General features: G+C 42.9%; 1 long non-coding RNA gene across 3 annotated transcripts; it reads left to right on the plus strand.

The window, feature by feature from the left end:
- The first annotated feature begins 837 nt into the window (after positions 1-837).
- LOC146185252 (uncharacterized) lies at positions 838-24,576 on the plus strand. 3 transcript variants are annotated; one of them, XR_014707979.1, is made up of 5 exons: positions 838-1,088; positions 1,437-1,537; positions 10,927-11,038; positions 15,804-15,957; positions 24,322-24,576. It is a non-coding gene; the product is annotated as an uncharacterized LOC146185252 (long non-coding RNA). The 3 variants fall into 3 exon arrangements; XR_014707978.1 differs by lacking the exon at positions 15,804-15,957 and having other exon boundaries at positions 842-1,088; XR_014707977.1 differs by lacking the exons at positions 10,927-11,038; positions 15,804-15,957 and having other exon boundaries at positions 849-1,088.
- Positions 24,577-25,016: the final 440 nt, after the last annotated feature.

A 25,016-nucleotide genomic window follows, 5' to 3' on the forward strand; every position in this document is an offset into this window, starting at 1 on the left:
ACTCGAACCATATGTTATACCAGCTTCCTTCCAGATTCATACATTTAAGAACCCATCCCTCCCACTCCCTTATAACTGGTTGAGTCAGCTCTCATTCGTAAATTAGCTGAGTTGATTAGGAACGCTGCTTGTTAAGCATCGGCCGTGACTCCAAGGCGGTCTTTGGTCAGGAAGAATGGAAGGAATAATGAAGAGGAAGAAAAATAACTGCAAATTTTTCTCACAGATACCGTTTAAGGCTCCCACATGTCTGCACTCTAAGAACTGGAACTCTTATTTCAAGAGTCAAACAGCCTAATTACTCCTGCAGATCTCACTTTACTCCTGCCATATGCGAGGAAGAGTGAAATGGCCTTTCAATCTTCAAAGAAAAAATGAGTAAAGTGAACATTCTACTCCTGCAGATTTAGATAGCGTTAAAGGTTGTTTTACTCCTGCGATAAAGAAATTATAACTTTCCGTACCACACATGTTTCGATTGTTGCTCGGGCAGCACAAGTGTCCGTATTGGACATTGAAGCAGGCTTCTTTTTCATTTTTTCCACCTGTCTGCGTGATACCGCATTAAATAGTAGTAATCAGCTATCAAGGGTAAAGGCTTCCAGGCGTGTCGTCTGCTACTGTTTTCAACTACGAAACTGTCAACTGCTCAAACCAAATTTACCTGAAGAAATGAATAACCTACGACCATCTAACTTCACAAATGAACTTTATTATTTGAAAATAATTTATGCATTCACAAATACTTGATAGTTATCAAACTCATGCTCCCTCTTCTTTCTTTTTTTTTTTTTTTTTTGCGTTGCGCAACTGTTGCTCTCCTTGTTCAGTTCAAGCGCTGCGTTAGCTGTGCGTTGTTTGTTCCTGCGGCCTGTCAGTTACATCGTATTTCGCTTAGAAATCCTTTATTACCGCCGGCTTGACCTCTTAAACTACCCTGTTATATCATTATGAAATGCATCGCAAGCCTCAAGCCTTCGCAGTGTTCACCATTTGCAGCGCGCACACAGGATATGACCTGCAACTTGCTTTCAATGCTCGCTCGCCAACGGCATCAACGGTCTCCGGACAATAATGGAGTCATTCAGGTAAGGTTCGCTTCTATTTTTTTTTTCCGCAACTGCAAGTTTAAAACGCGCAAAAGCGTGTAGACTTCTGTTCATTAGCACATATTTTGAAGCCTCAGTTTTACCAAGCGCTATTTTCTTGTACTGGGAGCAGTGGCATTGTCGCTTGTTCGAACATGGGAGGCGCGTAGGCGCTATTTGTTTTGGCAGTGCTGTAACCGCTAATTTTCTTCCGTAGACACAGAAGTATGTGTTCTTGTGCATACATACTTTAATAACTTCCATTTTTTATCATCACAAATATGCACCGGCAGTCACGTTTACGTCCGGTTGAGTGAGGCATTACAATTTTGTTCCTTGCACTTCCAGGTGTACACTGTTTTTGAAAATGTTCTCCTGGAAGACAGCTGCTTGCTCAGGGTGGATGCTTGCTTGGTTGCTAAAGGCGTCCCGTGAACAGCATTAAGCTCGTAAGTGTGTTCTTCCGTCACATGATTCTCAAAAGGCACTACCATGATTAATGGTGATAAATGCTTTATTTGCCTACCTATGCTGTACAAGTGGAGGAACCGCGGTCTTAGGCTAAGCACGTGCCCACAAAGTGCGGTCAGCTGTTGCCATGGTCTCCTAGGCTGTTCTGTCTGAGGACGTCATTGCATATTAGGGCACTTCAGATGGGCAAGCAGCTTGAGTATGCGAATGTGTTTGCTTGCACTTTATGTTCTGAAGATTAGTGTCGTGTGTAGCAGCCAATCAAGGAAGTAATCGTGAGTTAATCCCAAGAAAATGAATTGTTCATTTTTCACTTCCTGGCATACTTTTTTTCTTCTGTAGAAAAGTCACTTATAAACAGTATGCATACTTTTTTTATAGCTGCAGCATGGACATGCTGTTATAAAGCCACTTTGAAACCTCAAAGAAGTAAAGTTGCTATTTAGGTCATGCTCATAAGAAAGAGAAGCTGCTAAGAATGGCTCACGAATTAATTGTCGAGTCATAAAGAATATTCTTTGTTGCTGTGCAAAATAATGCAAAATGTCCTACATCTAAAAAAAAAAAATCTGGAAACATTTCAGTGACCTGTTGTGTGCTTGCTGAAACACACACACACAAAAAAAAAGAAAATGAGGGTGGGGACCAATGTTGAGTGCACACAGGAAGTTGAGTAGCGGAGGAAGTCATCACCGAGCTCTATGACAGCAGACTTGGCATGGCAAGGAGTCATAGAGCACTGGCACGACAGTGTTGCATCGGCTTCAGCTCTTTCCACGCACTTTTGATGGCCTTCCATAACTCATCAGAATTTGCAGTGTGCAGGACCCTTTTTTGCAAAATGGCTTTTAATGCCTGAAATGTTTTCAGTGACTTTCACATCAGCGACCTTAGGAAGCCAAGCTAGTGTAATGGGCTACAAAGCTTTTCAAGGTGCACTTTCACAATGTGCGCCGTGAGGATAGGGAAAGAATCGTGCGGCAGAAAATGCCCATTCTTGTAAGCCATGATTGACAGCTCTTAACCACACGGCCAGAGTAAAGAGCACATAAATGACGAACACAGGTGCTGAACTTCAATTTTATTCTGTAACCACTAATATTCTGCTTATATACCCATAAAGGCACAGACAAGTGGCGATTTTTGACACTTGTGGCAACAAAAACTAATGTGACAAATAAAAACAAAAAAAAAAGTACCGAAAGGGCAAACCCGAACGAGGAGAGAACGAGATAGGCAAGTTATCTTTTAAGCCGCCAACACATGGAAAGTGGACTAATAAGTACAAAAAAATTACAAATGTGGAAGGAGAGCAGAAAATGGGTAGCAGAGGTAAAGGTAACAATTAGCACAGCAAAATGCATGAGATGAAGTGCACTAAAACTGAAAAAAAAAAGCGTCATGAACAGCGACAATGAAGCCAACAATTGACATTGCCAAATGCAGAACACAAGCAGTACTAAATAGCTAAACCAAAGCAAATGAACGAAACGCGCATGATCAACAAGGGTGAAGTCAACATAGCGAAAGGATGAAGATGAGGTGCATAAAACCAAACAAGAAAGATAAAATGTCAAGAAATGAATTCAACAAATGTAACAAAGCTAAAACCAGGCTAGATTACAGAATTCCATAAAGAAAGGCAATCTCTTTTTCCAAAAGTGAAATGGAGGGGGTGCTAACACAATCATCCTTGAGCCTCAAAATCTTGGCAGCTTCGACTATTTCATGTGTCAGCTTTACCAATGTGTTTTTAACACTGTTTTTTTTTTTTCAAAGATTGGGTGGCATGGCTTCTTTGAGTCGGTTCCTGCAGTGGACGGGCAGATTCCTGGGGAATTACCTGAGAAGTCATTTTAATGCTCCATTAGCCTTTCATTGATGCATCAAAAAGGCTTGTTTGTCCATGTATACCTTACGGCAAGTGAAAGGCTTAGAGTGAGCGCCTTCTGTACACTGCTCCTAAGGGTTTTCTGTGCTTCTTGGTGCGGCATCTTTTCTTTTTCATTAACGATCCACGAAAGCTGCAATAGTTGCTCAGGGGCAGAAAAGAACGTCAACTCCTGCTTTCTTTTCACTCATCGTAAGGTTGTGGGAAATTTGGTGCATGCAACGAATCACTGCAACCTTTTTGCGTGGCCTGTGCACTTCAGCCAGTGGTTGTGTTTTTGCACTTGGTGTTTTTCAGCACTTTTTCTGCGACAGTGGAGAGGACTTGTAATGGGTACCCTGATTGCGTGAGCCTGCATACCTTTTTCAAGAAGCTTTCTTGCAATTTGTGCTCGCATGACTTGTTCAAGGCGTTGACAAGGGCAGACTGGATGATATTTCTTTTGACCAGCTTCGGAACGAGCGGAGCTGCATGTTAGGAAGGGATTGTTTCCCCTTGGTCCAATCCGCCTTTTGCGCGAGTTTTCTGCGCATGCGCGAAGCCCCAGCGGCGACTGATGAAAACACACTGAGAGGCGTCGACGGCGCTTCTCGTCGCTGCACTCATAGCCAACGCATGGGGGCTGGAGGCGCGGTACGTTCACAGCCTCGGTAAAACGATGCCAACCACCTGTGCCGCTTACGTCTGCCACTCTCGAGGCGTGCCGGGATGCAAGACGCGTTTTGTTAGGTTTCCTTCGGCAAGCCGCAACCTGCAACGGCGTGAAGCTTGGATTAGGGCAACCAAGCGTCAAGACGTGAATGGGCGACCTTGGCAGCCGACTGCGTGCTCTCGACTGTGCGAAAAACACTTCGTTACAGGTATGTATGCATCTAAAGGAAATGTGCATGATGAAAAGTATCTACCGGAGTTTGCACCAAGCCTGTAACCCACCAGTGATAGCAGCAATGAGCATTTGTTCGGCGCGTCTGATGGCGATGTATTTTGTCGTTTGTTGCGAAGGGGCCGGGTAGCGCAGATATCAAAGGTGGTTGTGTGCGCTAGACCGTAATATTTAGCATGTTTTATTGCGACTGCCGCCTGACTAAAAAGAAGAAAAAAAAAAAAAGGTGTTGTGATGCACCGCCGTCAGCGAGCCGAGTGGTTGAGCTGGTCATGAGGCTCGCAAACGGCAGTGCATTAAAACGCCATATTTTTTTTTTCTTGTTAGTGAGGTGGCAGTCACGATAAAACATGCTAAATATTACGGCCTAGCGCACACAGCCGCTTGTGATATCTAAGCTACCTAGCCCTTTCGCACATAAAGATAAGAAGGGACAAAATACATCGCCTTCAGGCCCCGGTGCAACTGAAGCAATCACGCACCGAAGAAATCCTCATTGCAGCTATCACTGGTGCGCTACAGCCTGGGTGAAAACCAATAGGTACTTTTCATCATGCCTATTTCGCTTAGATGCATACATACCTGTAGTATCTGTGTTTTTGCCGCTCGGAGCATATGACGCACTTGCACGACGCACAGTACTTTTTTTTTTTTTTAATTAAAGGCTCGCCTTCGTGCACGCCAAAGCATCCGGACTTTGTTCCTTTAATGTACGCAATCAGATGCACTTCGTTAGGGAGCTTGATAATCGTCTTCGTCCAACCGTTCGCAACGGCAAGGAAACCGCCCGGCACAATAAATGAGTCTCCTGGAGGGTTCATGCTCGTTCACTTGCAGAGTGGATCGCTCTGGACGTAAAACAGGGTTGGTTCCTGACCGAGATGCGCATCCGATATGTAGGAGATTCACATATGTGTCACCAAGTTGTTGATTCCGCAGAAATCGCGGCGGAGGCAGAAATGAACGTTGGAGATCCTTTCACAACAGAATGACCATTCTCTGCGCACCGAGAACCTTTTCACCACTGCGACCACATCCGTTCCGACTCCTGAGGCCAGAAACCGGCTACAGCTCTGAATCATCCATTGCCAGAAAAATGCAGCGCGTTTCCTGCAGGTGTGCATTTCGGCCGGGACAATGCCCTTTTCACGGGGTGTGTATATGTGACTCTCTGCCGATCTTCGTCGGCAGAGAGTCACATATACACACCCCACATATACACACCCCAGCTGCACGGTTGTAGATGACGCGAGGAGGAAGCGACGCCCATTGCACCATGCCGGCGCCGCGGTGACCGCATTGTGCTCGGTAACTCAAGACACCCCGCGCATATGCGCCGCTCAAAGTCACAGGATACGATTCCACCTAGCTCTGCAGCATCAACAAACCCCTGGCTGCTTTGCCCTTTGAGATCTCTCTCTCTCTCTGCCCCCACGCTCTCCTGTCTGCCGAAAACCTGCACGCGTCGAACACGGCCCGCGCTACACGCTCTTACAATACGAAGATAGTATATGCGTACGTGCGTTATGAGTGGATTGTGAAAACGCTCTACCTTCCCCCATACTGCGTGAGCATGATATGCTGCAATCACTGTCACTACTTTCCGCTCCGAGGCCAAAAAGGGGGGGAAGCTTTCGCTTTCTACCAGCGTTGGCGTGGCCATTTCGTATGGTGCGCTCTCGCGTCGTCTGCTACACTGCCGCTCAATGTGTTTCCCGCCCGCTCCCGCATGATGGTGCCACATCCTCGCGCGAAAGGCGGATTGCCCGGCACACATAACTGGGTATAAAGAAGATTCTTAGTTCCAGGATGTGCATGGAATCATTGTCCGGCATTTCGTGCATAAATTTAAGGGGAGCCAGGGCACTCTTAAGGACACTAAAAATTTCAGGTACTTCATGAAAAAAAAGGCTTCCTTGTCACAGTCGAAAAGAACTAAGAAATCATCCACAAAGCAGAAAATATTTTGAACTTGTTAGTGTTTGAAATGGTTCCTGAGACTTTTGTCATGCATAGCTAAGAACAGATCACTGATAACGGGGCAATACATGATCCAATGCAGATCCTGTGACTTTGGATAAAGTGCAAACCATTCCATTCTAGAAATGTTGATTTTAGGTACACAGAAAGCATAACCAAGAAACCATCTACAGAGACACCACACTCACATTTTAGGAAAACGTAGCGCAAAGAAGACAAGGACAAAAAGAGAAGGAAACACACACGAGCGCTTACTCACAACTGATTTTTTATTCGAAAAGCAAACAGAATATATAGGATACAAGATATTATCAAATACATCTAATAAAGTGGTGAGATTGACAAGAAATTGACAAAAATGTGGAGCAAAGGCAAGTCTGCAAAGATACACACGTGAAAAAAACTACTTGACCACTGATTCTAGGTATGTAATCTCTACTTTTGTTAAGTTAATAGAAGCTTCGCTAACACACTTATCCCCTCCTTTCATGATATGGTATGCCTCTATAATTTCTCGTGTGCGTTGATTGCGCGATGTGCCAAGAATGATAGTTTTATCGAAAATGGGGCGGCAATTGCTTTTCGAATAAAAAATCAGTTGTGAGTAAGCGCTCGTGTGTGTTTCCTTCTCTTTTTGTCCTTGTCTTCTTTGCGCTACGTTTTCCTAAAATGCGAATGCACCAACTCGCCCAATTTAGCATTCTTGTACACCACACTCATTCTGGAAGGATATGGCTCCAGGTTTGTCGATAGCTTCACGAACGCATTTCATGAGGTCCCCCATCTTGAGGTATAGAATAAAATAATTTTAACATCTGTAGAAAAACACGGTAGGCTTTCTTTCTATTCCAGTTCAAAGACCTAATGATTTCATCTGCATTCTTTACCAGAAAGGTATCATCGATAGAAAGCAATTTCTGGTTGCCTTGCAAATACATAGAGACGTCTTTCTGCCAGGTATCCTCCGAAACAATAACGCACAGAGGGCACGAGAGGTATATCTGGCAGAAAGACGTCACTATGTATTTGCATGGCAACCTGAAATTACTTTTTATCGATGATCCCTTTCTGGTAAAGAATGCAGATGTAGTCATTAGGTTTTTGAACGGGAAAAGAAACAAAGCCTATCATGCCTTTTCTATAAATGCAAAAGGCTTGTTTTATTCTATACCTCAAGATAAACCTCATGAAATGCGTTCGCAAAGCTATTGACCAACATGGAACCATATCCTCCCAGAGTGAGTGTGGTGTCTCTGTAGATGGTCTCTTAGAATTGTTTTCTGTGTATCTAAAATAAACATTTGCAGAAAGGAATGATTCACACCTTATCCAAAAGCACGGGATCTGCATCATATCATGTATTACTTACTCCCTTGCTCAGTGATCTGTTCTTAGTTATGCATGACAGTAGTCTCAGGAATCACTTTGAAAACTCACGAATTCAAAAAATTTTCTACTTTGGGGATGACTTCTTAGTTAATTTAGACCGTGACGTAGAAACCTTTTTTCATGAAGTACCTGAAGTTTTGAGTGTCTTTAAGAGTGTAATTAAAGCAAGAAATGCCAGACAATGATTCCATGTGCTTCTTGGAACTAAGCATCTTCACACCCAGTCACGTGAGCTGGGCATTTGAACCAAGGGGCAACTAGCCCTTCCTATAATATGACTCCGCTCGTTCAAAGCTGGTTAGAAGAAATATCATCCAGTCTGCCCTTGTCAATGCCCTGAACAAGTCATGCGAGCACAAATTACAAGAAAGCTTCTTGAAAAAGGTATGCAGGCTCACGCAATCAGGGTACCCGTTACAAGTCCTTTCCACTGTCTCAGAAAAAGTGCTGAAGCACATAGGCAACACGATAATGTTCCAGGGATTCCTTACATGCACCAAATTTCCCACAACTTTACGACGAGTGAAAAGAAAGCAGGAGTTGACGTTGTTTTCTGCCCTCGAGCAACTATTGCAGCTTTGATGAATCGTTAATGAAGAAGAAAAGCAAAAAAAAAAAAAATAAATAAAAAAGAGGCCGCACTAAGAAGCACAGAAAACCCTTAGCAGCACATGCGGAAGGCGCTCACTCTAAGCCTTTCACTTGCCGTAAGCTATACATGGACCAAACTGGCCGATGAAGGCTAATGGAGCATTAAAATGACTTATCAGGTATATCCCCCAGGAATCTGCCCGTCCACTGCAGGAACCGACTTAAAGAAGCCATGCCACCCAATCTTCGAAAAAAAACTGTGTTAAAATCTCATCGTTATAAGCTGACACATGAAATAGTTAAAGCTGCCAAGATTTTCAGGCTCAAGGATGATTGTGTTAGTACCCCCTCCATTTCACTCTTGGAAAAAAAGATTGCCTTTCTTTATGGACTTCTCTAATCTAGCCTGGTTTTAGCTTTATAACATTTGTTGAATTCATTTCTTGACATTTTATCTTTATTGTTTCGTTTTATGCACCTCATCTTCATCCTTTCGCAATGTAATTGTAGACTTCACCCTTGTTGCTCATGAGCATTTCCTTCATTTGCTTTGTTTTAGCTATTTAGTGCTCATCTTCTGCATTTAGCGGTCAATTGTTGGCTTCATCTTTCTTGTCATGCACTTTTTCTTTCAGTTTTAGTGTACTTCATCTCGTGCGTTTTGCTGTGTAATTGTTAGCTTACGTCTGTTACCCATTTTCTGTTACCATTGCATTTTTTTTTTCTGTTATTAGTCCGTTGTTCCACGTGTTGGCGGCTTAAAAAATGATTTGCCTATTTTGTTCTCCCCTTGTTCGGGTTTGCTCTTACGGTACTTCTTTTTGTTTTTATTTGTCACAAGTGTCGAAAATCACCACTAGTCGGTGCCTTTATGGGTATATAAGCAGAGTATCAGTGGTTCCAGAATAAGGTTAAAGTTCAGAGCCTGTGTTCGTCTTTTATGTGTTTACTCTGTCCGTGTGGTTAATTAAGCACTGTCAACCATGAATCAACACCATTAGCCCGACAACTTTTTCTATCCTTGCAAGGTCCTTTTAGCAGGTGAGAAAGGAGCTGGTGGCAATGATTACAAAATAAGCTTGGGAGCTCAGCTGACCATCAATGCAGGGAAGAGGTGAGAGGCTGTCTTTGTGGCAACCTCTCCCCCCCCCCCCCCCCCCCTTCACATGTTTAAGGATTTTTGAGTGCTTGGCCTGAGGCCATTGACATAAAGGGGATCATACCTTAAAATAGCAGTATTTAATGAAAGTTACAGCCTTGGCAGCAAAACAAACATGGTATTATAAGAAAGCAAGCCACAGGTCAAAAGACAAAAGTATAATCATTTACTTTTTAGCAACTAGGCAGCACTCTTTTTGTTTCTAGGCCCACCCAGTACAGGCCCACCCAGTACTGCCTTAAAGTTAGGGCTTTTGTGTAGCCATCCTATCTGAATCCTGCTTTGTCACGCCTTTGCCTAATAAATTTATCTGACACATTAAGGCCCTTATCTCACCCCCTGTTACGAACAGGCTGTCACTAACTGAGGCAACAATTTGTAAATTCTTTTTGGTTGCTTTTTGGTGAGATAGTGGGAAGCATCTTTGATTTGGTCTTCATCCCGGTAAGTATGTATGATTATGCCCTCTGAAGCCTCAGCCACTCCAGTTGCTTTTCTGTAGTGCGCTGTCCAGTGATGTCCCTCTAATTCAGAATCTTTTCGCTTGAGGTATCGCGGCAGCCTTATAGGTCCGTAGCCATGCTGAAGCTCTAAGCAATGCATGTTGATAACTGTCCATTTTACAGATTGAAAAAGCGTTCACATCAGAAAGTGAGAAATGAACGATCCATAAATGGGTGTGTTTGGCCAGTGTTTAAATTGCATTTCTTCAATTGTTTGCTGTATAGGACAGTCTTCAGAACATAAAATATGAGCAAGACCGTTTGTCTGCTCATGCTGCCTGTTCATCTGAAGTGTGCTAATGTGGAGTAACATCCTTAAAGAACAGTATAGCAGATGTGGGCATGCTATTCAACCCATGTACAACCTCTTGACCAATCACTTTGTGGCTAAGTGCAGTTACTACAGGCCTACTATTACCTTCCATGCTATGTGTGTGTTAATTGTTGCACTCCTTATTTAATCTTAAGAGAATGATCTGTGTAGGTAATTGCATAAAATAGATCACTACCTTATTTTGACAACTGATTTATTGCTATTGCTGCCATGCAGCATGTGACACTGATTGAGTGTATTGTTCTCAAGCACTTCCTTCAGCCAATGCTTGGTTTAATAATTTTGTTGTCATTGTCTTGTGTTAAGTAATGGCAATAATTAGTGAACTGGTTGATCTTGTGCCCTTCCAGCAGGTGTGCTTCTGCTTGGCAGCACATGAGAATCAGTGATTCTTGTTTATAAGTCACTGTATCTGTTCTGTTCCCAAACATGTAATTGTACTCAAGGGGACTCAATCACAGTTCTTCAATGCTGTTTTTTTTGTAATACACTAGTTGACTTTGCTTTATATTTGATGATACGTATTCTTTCCTTGACTATCATTGTGTATATCAGTGGGCCTCTTAGATTATCCACTGTCCGCAGGTCGCCTGAGTACAGCCCAGCCATTTGTTTACTAGGGTTGCTCTGGCGTTAGTCTTTCTCCAGGTGGACAGTTCCGGGCTACCTGCTGGCTGCTAGACTTGCCAGGATGATTTTATGTTGGCTACTCGCATCCAACTAGCAAACAACGGAGAGGTGATGGGGAGGTGAGGAATGTCTGCGGCTGTTTTTATTGACTAGGACCGCAGAGCTTCGGGTGAAATTATCTTTTGTTTTTAGGGTGTCTTTAATAATGTGCAGGCAGGTGCTCATTTCAGCTGATCTGCAGTGCTCATTTATTACATCTTTAACTGTCGCCGCATACATATTTTGTATGTGTGTGACATTGTCTCCCATCACATAATTTACAAGATCAGATGTTCGTTCCATATTGAGCTTAATGAGTTCGGATTTGCAAATTATATTTGATCTGTCAAGTTCTAGCATCAACTTATTTTACAGCATTGTTCGAGAACCTTCTCGAGCGTGAGAGCAGACTTCAATTCCCTGTGCACTCAGGCATGCGCATTCATGCAAGTATATCGTCAGCATGCGATACACGGTCCGAGTGTTCGGTATTTACTTTTGTAGCGCAGTGGAAAGGACATACTTTGGTAATTGCTCAGAAATATTTTAAGATGTAACGCATGCATGCACTATCACGTTTCACTTGATTCATTAAGGTGGTCACGACAGCTAACAACTGAGCATAAACTAGTTATTGCATTTCACTCCTCACACGTTAAATTATAAATCCTCGAAATTTGAGCTCATTCGGTGCAGCAGATAGTTTTAAAAATAATTTTTATTATTATTGAAATTGGCTTTCTGGTCTGGCAACCATTGGCCGCTGACGTCATGAGATATCATTCCCATGTCGTCTGCTATTCGCGATGTAGTCTATGTATGCTGCACTTTTGCATTCATGCTTGGATGGTGGTCACAGATTTTTTTTTTTTTCAGCAAAAATATTTTATTCGCATATTCTCTTTTCCTTGAAAAGCCTTTACTATAATATGCGACTTTAGTGATCCTCGGACTTGTTTTGGGCTTCATCTAGAGATTGCCGAGGAGGCTGAAATGGACGGGCTCATGCTGTATAATTCAGCATACAATCAGAAGCATCTTATTCTTACACTATGAGATTTAGCTTGTTTTAGCAACAAGCACTCACGCATATAAAAAGGTACTTGTCCGTTTCTTCCCGCCGTGTACCCGCGCCACGAAAGTGGGGAGGGGTTAGCATTATGTTCCTGATTGCTGAGGTATTGCCGTTGCTCTTTCGGTCCAAAAACTAAGAGTAAGCAAGCATTACCTTGAGGCGAGAGCATACCTTGCAACATTAAAGGAGCAGACAAAACTTTTAAACAAAGCAGTACCTCTTGACGACCTTCCATTGATCAGTTCCGTCGGTGTCGCGGGGCCGAAAACCTCACACTACGGTGATAGGTGCTGGTCGTGCTGGCGTCGTCGCCAGTGTAATGCGAAAAATCATGCGTCGATAAGCTAAAGCTGATAAGCTGACTGACCGTGCCTTATGCTGAAGGAAACATGCCTTATTCTATATTGCTTTTGTGCAGTAGCATCTTCATCAAGCGCTTTCGTCTGAGGGTCGGCCACTGAGTCAATCAACTCCCTCCCCCCTCCCTGCAAAGAAAAAAAAAGTGTCCTTTGATATTGCAGCCTGCATTTCAGACGACGCTCCACCGTGCATAGTCTCCTGTCCGCAGTGATAAGAATGTTTTTAATATGAAAGCGCCTCTACTTTAATAAAACTTTAGCAGCACACCTCTGATTTGAATTTATTATGCAATTGGGGCTGGTACAAAAGCAGCCAATGGTGTGTGCTGTGCCTTCACTGTGGGGAACAACTGCTAGCATGACCAGCGTGGCAGTACGGCCTTGCATGTTGTTTTTCATGCATGATGGCTCACACGGGGAAGATTGGGAAAAAATAAGGCGATAGATAGTGCATGCATTTGGCATTTCTCAAATATTTCTGAGTGCTTTCGAAAACACATTCTTTTTTCACTGTGCAGAAAAATGAAATGAAGACGTGAAAAATTAATGCACTCATGATACTGATGTACTGTCTTTGCCAGAAGTAACCAGGCTGCGTGTTCCGCTTCTCAGTCGGTTAGCAGAGAATTCATAAAAGTTCTGATGCTGTAAATTGGTGCAACATAAATGAGAGCTCCTGTCTTCACTTGCCAAAAAGTTATGATCCTCAGGGGATCCATGTTAGCTTCAGAATACAAGCAAGAAGCAAAACATGCAGCCTGGTTACTTTTGGCAAAGACGGTACATGCACTTATTAATGTGCCTTCTCGAGTACGTACTGGGAGCTGCAACCCACGGCAATGCTCGAGAAGGTCCTCAAACAGCAAGTCAAGTAAAATAAGCTGAGTACGGACTTGAGAGATGAAACGTATTTTGCAAATAAATCGATTTAATGAGCATAGTATGATGCAAACATCTGCACTTGTAAATGGTGAGAAGAGATATGTTGCCCCACATACACAAAATAAGTAAGCAATGGCAATGGAAAGACACACAAGATGTCCACCACGACTGGCAGAAATAAGCACTATCCTTGAGATTGTACGAAATGTCTTGTTCACTAAAGTACCGCACATGCTCACCACTTCCATATAACCTCTGTTGTCTGCTAGCCGCCCAAGCGCAACCCACACTAAATCATCCTTGTGAGAGTGTGGCATTCAGTGGCATATCATCAGAGAAAAAATGACCCCCCCCCCCCCATACACACAGAAAAATGTAAGAGCTGGCTCCACGCTCGGGCGCCCCTTAGGCTAATAACTTAAGCCCAGTGACAAGGTGGCACGTATGCGGAAACTAACGATAAAAAAAAGTAAGCGTGACAAATGTCTCTTAAATGTAATTTATGTTCATTATTTTACCTGTGTTTGCTGTGTTTTTGGTCATTTATTTTTAATGTGACAGTATTGAAGGCCCCGTTTCCCCAAAATCTTGCATTGTTGGTGGCAACGTCGTGAGCAAAAAAGTCATGAGCAGGGTTCTAGCATTTGGTAATAAGCAGGTGACATTTTTGTGAGTCAGGCATTGATTTTTGGTGTTAGTTTGTGTGGCATCATGAGGCCGCATGAGATGCCGAATTGCCTGGAGCTCCTTACGATTGAAGGGTGAGATGGGCCCTTCCGAGTCGCACTTTTGTGCAATGTTGCTAAAGCAGGTATATATATATCTATGTCAGGTTGTCTTTCAGATAATGTGGTAGCTTATCACTGTATGCTAATGAATGTTTGAGATAAATGGATCAGTGACGAAGCGAATAGCAGTATGCAGGTACGAAAAGGTGGGTCACCTTGTAGAAATGCAGACTGAAGACAGTCAAACTACCACATTATACCCTTAAAGGCAGACTTTAAGTATCCCTCCAGGTCTTAATTTTAATTTATTTATCCGAGGGCTGTTTTTAGCACCTGTTTTCCTTCCGGATTTGGTTTTCATTTATAATTGTGTGAATTTAAGGTAGTCTCATTTCTCGCAAGGGTGGAAGAACGGGCTAGTTGCTGGTTCATATTGGGAAAGGAAAAAATGATTGCACACTCGACAAAGTGCTGTGTTGTCATTTTTTGTTCATGTCTCAAAAATGCGCTGTTATTTTTTCTCAAGCTCTCTGTTCTTACTGAGCTTTTTCATTTCACCTCAGATGCATGACCTACAGTAATGAAGAAGGACATGCCTGTTTGTTTATGCCTTATCACTTAATGTTGTAGTATTATATTTTTTTTCTTATGTCTATAGCCCTGTGTTTTAGATAAAAAGAACGACCGAGGTTGCCCTGCTTTGTTATATTGAACAACAATGCACCATAAAGTCATCCCGCTGTCAAAACATGCATGAACATCGAAGCATATCCTACCTTCCGTTATCACTCTCAAAGAAAGTGTCTAGTATGCAGAAACACTAAGGCGGTAGGCATTGCTAGTGAAGTTAACTGCCGCCTGACCACATGCCCACAGGCTACGAGGTCAGCCACTCAGTGTGTATGTGTGTAAGGGCTGATGTGTTAGCAGAATTAGGGTAGCAGCAGCTTCTCTACACTGCCAGGAAATGAACCACTGACAGGGTTTTAATTAGTTTGAATACTTGTCACGCAGTATGCTGTGTTGGTCCAACTGGTCACATTGCAATGCATCACCTTCTTAGTTGGATCTCTGCCTTCTCCACTACTGCAGAGTGTAGGTAGCAGTGTGTTATTAGTCTGTGCAGACGTAATTGAGCGGAAAGGTTGCTTTGTGGTCCAAGCAACAGCGATCCGATATCACCTTTCTTAAAGGTTGTTGGGCTGGTGGAGTGCATTACACAAATATTACATGTATAATGTATGTTCTGCATGCACATGTGCTTGGTAGCATTGCCGCAGTATCTTTGACTATTCAGGATCGATGACAAGAATGCTAGCCTACCTACCACAAGCTGTTGTGAACACCTCGATTACTATATTATTGCGTTGCTATAGTGGCTTATCCACAACCAATGACTCGGTCAAAAGAACATAAGCACTCCAGAGAGCTTAGACGTTAGCTTGACAGGGTCAGGGTGCTTACTGAATTTGGTATGGCAAGCATCATGCAAAAAAGGAAGTGGTGGCAGTCCTAAAACTTTTACACTCTGCTAGATATAACTTCTGTGTGGATCTTGCATGAAAGTAGCAATTATCAGTCAATTTTGCAAATATATTCGGTGGAATCAGCTGTGCAATACAGTATGATGCTATATCTGGCTAATTGCACATACATTTAGGTTTTTTTTTTATTCTGCAAGCTCGCCATAAGGCATATTATAAAAACCCATCTAAATTGTTTTCCATAAGTAACCGAAGAAGGCTCTTGCTCTTATCGTTGTCGGTGAGCCATTTGGAGAAGTCCGCTTGCCTTGTTGCAGTTAGTCCTACTTCCTGCTGAATCTGTCCTTGATGGTCCCTGCACAAGTGCACAGCAGGTGGCGAACATCCACTTCTGCAGCTGGTGTGCAACACTTCGGGCATGTGGCGGGTCCGATGTCTTCTTGAGATTCCCATCAGCATGTTACAGATAGGGTAAGGGCCGCCCCAGCTCTTATTCTTGTTTCTTGCTATTGTTGTCTGCAGTACTAAAACCTGGCTCCTCATCTCCCTGGTATATGAAGTAATCAATTACAGGCTCTGCATCTCAAATACCCATATATTTGAACCTTTGAACAACAACAGCATCTGGGGACATCACATGCAAAGATTTGAAAATACGCAAACAGACAGGCTAAAGTGACACTCCAAGCTAACCTCATGGTGTCATTACGTGGTTGACTGCTGCCATGCGCAAAGTACAGATGTGTCTGAATTGTCCTTTATATGACACAGAGCTAGATGATGATAATGATGGCAGCAGGCAGGGGCAGTACCTCGGGGTGTATGCAGGGCCACTGTACTATGCAGATTCCATTTCCTTTCAAATAACAGGTTCCAAATTTACAAGGAGTGGCTCATACATAAATGTAGCCCTTAGTCGAGTGTAAAAGGCACTCTATATTTCCTTGGTATGGATGATCAGGTCGTTTAGGCTTTTTGAGAAAATGTATTGCATAAAAGGGTTGCCCTTTCTCAGTATTATTTACACTTGGCAAAGTGCTAGACTGCATTATGCAAAGATAGTCTGCAGTCTACCTCTCCCTTCTTGCCGCCCTGCTGAAAGATATCTGTTGTATGTCTGTAGCAATGCATCCGTCTGTTGTTTCAGGCTACTAGGAAAAGTGACACTATGCACAGGCAACCGTAATAAGCATACTTATTGCGTCCCCACTAGCAACGTAAAGCAATTTGCCTTTACAGTGGTCTTGTTTATGCTCTTTCAGCTAATTGCTTGCCTTTTCATGATGCTATTTCCTTACACCTTCAGTTAAGATCACTGCAAAATTGCCATATATGTGCCCTGGGGGTGAAACCGCAGCCATCTGCTGGGAAATAAATCACATGACTGCATTAATTTTGTAAGAACTGAATCTGCAGTTTTTACCACACATTAGCGGTGCATTAGAAAGACACCAGTATCAGTTCTGAATGAAAAATGTAACCCTTACTAAATTTTATGGACATAAACACGTGAAAAAGTGCTGGCCTTTACACATTCTTTAAACTGACCACTGAAAGTCAGCAACAGAGCTATCTATAGATACATACACCTTCACATTGTCTTTTTGTTTACTGTTAAATACAAATAAAGTCGGATATCCAAGCATTCAGGCGCCTGATGCAGTCATTGGTTGTGGGTGTGCTGCTTTAGGAATGCAATAATAAAGCAGTTGAGGTGTTCACGACAGCTGGTGGTTAGGTGGGTCGGTGTTTTTGTCATCAACCCTCAACAGTTAAAGGCTAACCAAGCAGATGTGCATGCAGAACATCAATTGTACGCATAGTTTTTGTTTAAAGCATTCTAGCTGCACATCGAGCTTTAAATAAACTGATACCCAGTCGCCGTTGCTCTACTTTTGAAGCAACCTTTCTGCACAAGTAGATCTGCACATACCAACAAGCCTGGTAGGAAGTGGCTCTTTAGCATAACACCATCGGCTGCTGTCTAGTTTCAATTGATGAGTGTGCACTGCTCTACCTACAAAGGAGAGGTGCAGATTATTTGCTCTGTGTGCTATCTGCACGCTCCAGTAATTGAGAAGGTGCAGATCCAGTTGGGCAGGTGACACATTGTCATGTGACCAGTTCGGCTAACAAAGCATACTTCGTGGCTCGTATTCAAACTTCTCAAAGCCCTGTTAGTGGTTGATCACTGCCAGTGTAGAATAGCATTAGTGAAGCTGCTGCTACCCTGACCCTGCTCACACTTCAGAAGTTTTGCCTAGCCGGCACACTGACATACCAACTGATCGACCTTGTAGCCTGTAAGCATGTGCTCGGGCAGTGGTTAACTTTACTAGTGCTTCTGATTTATAGTTTCTTGCACTGTTTTTTACATGCTCGACACTTTCTTTGAGGATGATAATGGGAGTTAGGATATACTCTGATCTTCATGCATGTTTTGACAGTAGGGTGACTTTATGGTGCATTGTTGTTCGTTATAACAAAGCAGGGTGACCTCAGTAGTTCTTTTTGTCTCAAACTCAAGGCTATAAACACATATTTTGACAGTAGCTCCACCCTCGTTCACAATAAGCATTTGTGATAGCTGAGGCCAATATAGGTGGGCTCTACTTCAGAGCTAGAAAAAAGTAGTGAAACCAGTACCAACAAGTTCCATAAGTACTCACTGGTACCAAGCTGTCGAGGATTTTCTCTTTAGTCTGACATATCGAATACACACACATGTGGCAGCTGTTAAATTAGGTTAAAAAAATAAAAACAACAGTAGGCGATAATGCGTAAACAAATTCATCTTCTTCATTGCTGTAGGTAATGCATCTGGGGTGGAATGAAAAAACTCAGTAAGAATAGAGAGCTTGGGAAAAAAATAAACCGCACTCCTAAGACATTGAAAAAGAAAGAGATGACAACACAGCGCTTTGTCGTTGTCTCAAGAGAGTGCTGTTTTTTTTTCCCAGAGATGAACTACCAGCTAGCTCATTTTTCCACCCTTGCAGGAACAGAGACCACCTTAAATCGACGCGGTGCTACAAATGGAAACCAAGTCCGGAAGGAAAGCAGGTGTTAAAAATCTCGGAAAAATAAATTAAACCTAACTTTAAAACCTGCAGGGATACCTAAAGTCTGCCTTTAAGGGTATGCTGCTAGTTGCTTCGTCACTGATCCATTTATTTCAAACATTTATTAACATACAGTGATAAGCTACCACATTATCTGAAAGACAACCTGACATATATATACTTGCTTTAACAATTGTATAAAAGTGCGACTCGGAGGGGCTTGATTGCCATCTCACTCTTCAATCACAAGGAGCTCCTAGCAATTCGGCATCTCATGCGGCCTCATGATGCCACACAAACTAACACCAAAACTCAATGCCTGACCCACAAAAATGTCACCTGCTTATTACCAAATGCTAGAACCCTGCTTATGACTATTTGCTCACGACATTGTCAACAATAATGCAAGATTTTGGGGAGAATGGGGCCTTCAATACTGTCACATTAAAACTAAATGACCAAAAGCACAGCAAAAGCAGGTAAAATAATGAATATAAATTACATTTGAGACATTTGTCACACTTACTCTTCTTTTTTATTTTAGTTTCTGCATATGTGCTGCCTTTTGAGTGCACTTAAGTTATCTCATTAGCCTACGGGGCGCCCGAGCGTGGAGCCAGCTCTTGCATTTTTCTGTGTGTAGGGGGGAGGGGGGCTACTTTTGGTTGCTCCAGAATGCGTTCATTTTTTCTCGACGATATGCTGCTGGATGCCAGACTTTCACAAGGATGATTTAGTGCGGGCTGCGCTTGGGTAGCTAGCAGACAACAGAGGTGATATGGAAGTGGTGAGCATGTGCGGTACTTTATTGAACACGACATATCGTACAATCTCAAGGATAGTGCTTATTTCTGCCACTCGTGATGGACATCATGTGTCTTTCCATTGCCATTGTTTACTTATTTTGTGCATGTGGGGCAACATATCTCTTCTCACCATTTAAAAGTGCAGATGTTTGCGTCATACTATGCGCATTAAGCCAATTGATTTGTAAAATGCATTTCATCTCAAGTCCATACTCGGTTTACTTTACATGGCTTGCTATTTGAGGGCTTTCTCAGGCATTAGCGCGGATTGCAGCTCCCTGTGCTTAGTCAGGAAGGCACATTAATTCGTACATGTACAGGGTCCTTCAAAATATTGCGAACACGGCGAAGCGTGCCCGCGCTCCGTGAGCGTCAGCGCATCCGGCGCGGTCGCGCATCGAAACAATGTGGCGCATGCGCACATAGCGTGCGCATGCGAACGCTTCGAATATGTGCGAATATGCGAATATGTGCGAACGCTTCGCCGTGTTCGCACATATTTTGAAGGACCCTGTACATCAGTATCATGAGTGCACTCATTTTTCACATCTTCATTTCATTTTTCTGCAAAGTGGAAAAAGGACGTGTTTTGGAAAACACTCAAATATTTGAGAAATGACCAATGCATGCACTATCTATCACTTTATTCGTTCCCAATCTTCCGCGTCATGCATCATGCATGGACACCAACATGCAAGGACTGTCACGTTGGTCATGCTAGCGGTTTCTCCACAGTGACGGCACAGCACACACCATTGGCTGCTTTTGTACCAGCCCCAATTGCATAAAGAATTCAAACCTGCGGTGTGCAGCTTAATTTTTATTTATGGTAGAGGCGCTTGCATATTAAAAACATTATCGACGTTATGCATGGATGACGGCATGCAACAGACACACTGTCGTGTCAGCTCTACCACATAGTGTCCTCTTTTCCCCTGATAGATTCCTAAGACTGCACTGCATTCCCATCCAGCAATGGAGCCAAAGTTCGAGCGTCACCGATGCTGGCATCGACAAATCCCATTGATGCTCTCTCTCTCATGCTCCCTGTTTCCGCACTCCTTTATGTTGAGTTTTGAGAAACTAAAATCAGCTTTAAACCTGTGCCCTTTTAGCCATTTAAAGCTGTGTCTAGCTGGGTCAAAGCTATTGCATGACCTTTCAATTTTTTTTTATCATATGTTTTTGGACTCCTGAAATCGTGACTCCCATTTGAGAAACATTGCTTTTTGATGGCTGAAGTGAAACATGATAGTGCATGCATGTGGTACATCTCAAATATATCTGAGCTATTACCAGAGCATGTCCTCATTTCCACTGCATTGAAAAATAAAATACCATGCACCCAGATTGTGTTTCACACACTGGCGATATGCTTGCATGAATGCGCATGCCTGAGCATGTACTGAGGGCTATGATCTGATGTCACACTCGAGAAGGTCATTAAATGATACCATAAAATAAGCTGAGGCTATGCACTTGACAGATGAAAGATATATAGAGAATCCGAGTTCAGTGAGTTCATTATGAAATAGAAATCTGCAATTGTCAGTTGCCTGGTGGGAAAGAGTGCCGCATGCATATTATACGTATATAAGCAGCGACAGCTGACAAAAAAAAAAAGATACCATAGGTGGGCACCATGGATCAGCTAAGAGCACCTATGATGCCCTCGGATAAAAGAAATGTCGCATGATACTCCTGTCCTTCTAGTCAGTTTAAAAATAGTGCATAAATTTCTCACTTCTATATCACCTCTCCATTGTCTGCTAGTTGGAGGGCTGCAGCGAGCATAAAATAATCCTGCCATGTCTGGCTGCCAGTAGGTACAAACAAGACAAATATGAATAAAAATTGAAAACGTTGCTTATGCTTTCTCCAGTTTCGCTGGCTGCTAGCTTCCCTATGTAATTTGTCATTTGATAGATTTCATTACTACAAAAGCAGCGTCACTTCAAAATTTACATTGTCATTATCTTGCCTGAGTGGCAGTATTAACTTAAAATTGTATAGACACCATAATAATGCCACAGCATTCATGGCTTTATTCTGGATATAGTCTGATATAGGCATTTTGAGCAAAAATCATGGGCATATCTCTAGCAGGTGGTGGTTGGCTGGTGACATGGCTGGACACTGCTCAGTGGTTGTGCATGTCACGAGTCTACATGACACGGCTAAAGGCCCGTTCACACTTGCGACTAGCAGCGGTCGCGTGACCGTTTTGGTCGAAAAGCGACAGTCGCAAATGGTCGCATCGGTCGAAAAGCGACTGCCGCGGGCCGATCGGGCACTGCTCGAATTTTCAGTCGCGCGACTACTAGTCGCAAACCATTTCACCAATCAGTGAGGTCCCGGAGTACTTGATCGCGCACCTTCTCAATGCAATTAAAGAATACCCCTACCTTTTCAACAAACGGCACCCGGAATTCAAAGGCAGGGAGATAGGATATGGCCTGGGAGGAGATTGGAAAGATATTTGGACTATCTGGTAAATACCATGAACTTTTAAGAAATGGATTTTTCACGCAGGTGCAACATTTTATATTGACACCACGGTGATTGACATTGTCTATTCGTCGTCGGCGTTTTCCTGGAAACACGAGAGCGCGGCATGCGTACCGGCTCGCCTGAAAAAGCTGAAGTGTCTGGCAGGCGGCAGCTACCGACGTTCACTGTCATCGCCCAGCAGCTCTCCTACTCCCAACTCGTTCGGAACGAGAACAGAACGAGAAGGCGACTGTCGCAAGTGTGAACATCGGTAGTGGCGAGCTCCTCTCCTCTGGTCGCGCGACTGGTAGTCGCAAGTGTGAATAGACCTTAAGTTGGCAGATAGGAATTCTGGCTTTAACCAAGCCATTAAATGTGCCCGAGTGACCTAGGGGTAGCATGTCTTTGTCTGGATCCAAGGTTCTTTGGATCCAGTCAACCAGGCATCCCCAGGTGACTCAGGTAGGTTCAGATCTCTTGGTTAAAGCAGGTCTCTATATCTTTATGTGGTCTAACATAATGTGATGGCTTACAACTGCGTTAATGAGTATGCACAACATAATAGAATAAATTGTGGGGCTACTCAATTACCCTGTAGTGAAGTGTCTGTACATGAATGAGAATCCACACGGAAGCCCCAATGTGCTCCATCATACACTTAAGGTAGAGTTTAAAGGACCCCCGATTTTTTTGCGTGTTGTCTTTGTAACAGTGTGCATGACTATACATGGATTACCACATAGTATTTGTTTATGGCTGCTAAATAATACAATCTCTCCCATCATCTGTTTCAATTTCAATGCCATAGCAATGGCTGTGTCAGAAATCAGTATAGGTCATGGAAGGCATGAAAAACAAGAAACTGCAATATCTGCTTCATGATTTTATTCACTATATCGCTGAAGCTAGCCTGGTTCAGGAGCAGTCATCACACCGAACGTGCCTTTATGACCTTCTTGATATTTGACACAAAAGCCTTCTCCTGGATTCTAAATATAACTAAACTCAAGGATTCATTCAAGTTATTAACACGAAAGCGTTACTTCGCTATGTTCACAGATTTCTGTCCGTAGACCGCACCCGCAAAATCGTGTCCGCAGCAGTTGCGAGTAATTAAGAAACGTGAGAGGTTAATGAGTGGTGTCAATTGATAGAGGCTGACATAATGTTGCTGCCGAAAAATAGGCCAGTAAGCTAGTTAGGTAATTAATTACAGGCAAAAAATGTAAAAGTTCTCTGCAGCAGTTGTAATTGAGAAGTGGTAGAGGTTAATGAGTCCAATTGATAGAGGGTGACGTAGTGTTGTGTGCGAAATAATAATTAGGCCAATAAGGTAATTAGGTAATTAATTAGAGGCAAAACATGCAAAATCATGTCCGTAGCAGTTGTGAGTGATTGAGAAATCGTAGAGGTTAATGAGTGGTGTTAATTGATAGAGGGTGATGTAATGTGTGCAAAGAATTAGGCCATTAAGGTAATTAGGTAATTAATAAGAGGCAAAAAATGAAACAGTAAAGGCAAAAATGGTCTCATTAGCTAATGGCTTGGTGCCACATTTGAATGTATCAAATACTAAAATAATTAAACCAGTGAATTAAGGTGACTTCAAGTATGTGACATTACACAACCTGAAGTCGAGCTAAAAAAGGGCATATGAAGGGACTAGCATGCAATTTCAAAGTACCAAAGACTAAAGCAGTTAAGGCAGTCAATTAGAGTGGCGTCAAAGGTGTGACGTCACGCAACTGGAAATAGAGCTGAAAAAGGCCATAGGAAGGGATTGTGCAATTTGAAAGTACCAAAGACTAAAATGAATAAACAAGAAGTGGATAATGTGAGCTAGAGGCTGTGACGTCGCACTACCAACCGGAAGTCTAGCTGAAGAAGGGCATAGGAAGGGATTGGTGCACAATTTGAAAGTACCAAAGAAAATGGGTAAACAATAAGTGAATTAAGCAAACAGAAGCAACCAACAGCAGATTCCGTGCTTTTGCATTACTCCAATTCAGATTCTGCAGCGCTGTTTTTAGTTGTAGATGGATGCCACTCTGCAGAAGCGGCCTCGGTAAACTCCAGAGGGAGTGGAGGTTCGCCAGTACAGCTGCATGTGTTCTACATCCAAAGCCAATTCTCGAGCAACAAACGGTCCAGTGCCGGCCAGGCTTGTGTTTAGCCTCTGAGGGACTAGCATAGTGGTATTCCCACTTGAGGTATAGCAAATTGGCAGTCAGAATAAACGAAGTATGTGGATTTCTAGATCACTAGCTTTGTTTAATGATTTGGAATGAAAAGTCTACACTTGGTCATGATGTGCCACTGCTAGGGCATACCTAGGTGGCGACCCCAGGCGTTCACACCAAGTTTTGTTTTGTTGCATTAGCTGTAGGTTAAAATGAAAACTTGAGATTAGGAGTATGTTTAGTTGCTTATAATGGTTTGCTTTAACCTCCCTTGCATTGTTTTTATTCTATATGCAGGCACCTGGAAAATGCAAGGATATCTTGAGCGGCTTCACTCGGCTCGGCAAGCTGCGATGTGGTCGAGCGGCAGGATCACTTGGTTAAAACTTTGCTCACAGGATCACTTGGCTTGTAGCAGTGTTCTGGGCATCTAATGCCAATTAGACTGTGGTGTTGAAAAACACTGATGGGCCTAGACCTCACAGAGCACATCCCAAATGTATTGCTGGCATGCACAGCAATTGTGAGAAAATAAAAGCTGTCATCAGCGTGCTTTTGCATCCCTATTTATTGAAGCACCGATTTCACATCACAGACTGTTGTGTGTATGGTGCAAGAAGTGTGGAAAAAATTTGTACATTCACCATTGAACAGTGTGTAGTGGAAATACTATGCACCGTTTTGCAGAGGAAGGTATGGCCAAAGTGAGTCCTACAAAACATATGGCTGGAACTGGTTTAAAAAATGGTAGTATATGTAAAACAGGCCATGAAATTGCATCAGGAGGAGTAAAATAAAACTCTCCTTGAAGGAGTACAGGCACTCCTATCAGTGGAGTCCTTGAACTCCTCCTGGAAGAGTTGTAGGACGCTACTACAGTGTGTAGTTTTACTCCTTTCGGAGGAGTACCTTTACTCTATTCACAGGAGTAGCGCAGTACTCCATCAGTGGAGTCCGATTACTCTATGGCTAGAGAGAGTTCTTTTACTCTG

The sequence above is a fragment of the Amblyomma maculatum genome, chromosome 6 (genome assembly GCF_055883805.1).
Source record: "Amblyomma maculatum isolate TAMU_Amacu chromosome 6, ASM5588380v1, whole genome shotgun sequence".
Taxonomy (NCBI): Eukaryota; Metazoa; Arthropoda; class Arachnida; order Ixodida; family Ixodidae; genus Amblyomma; species Amblyomma maculatum.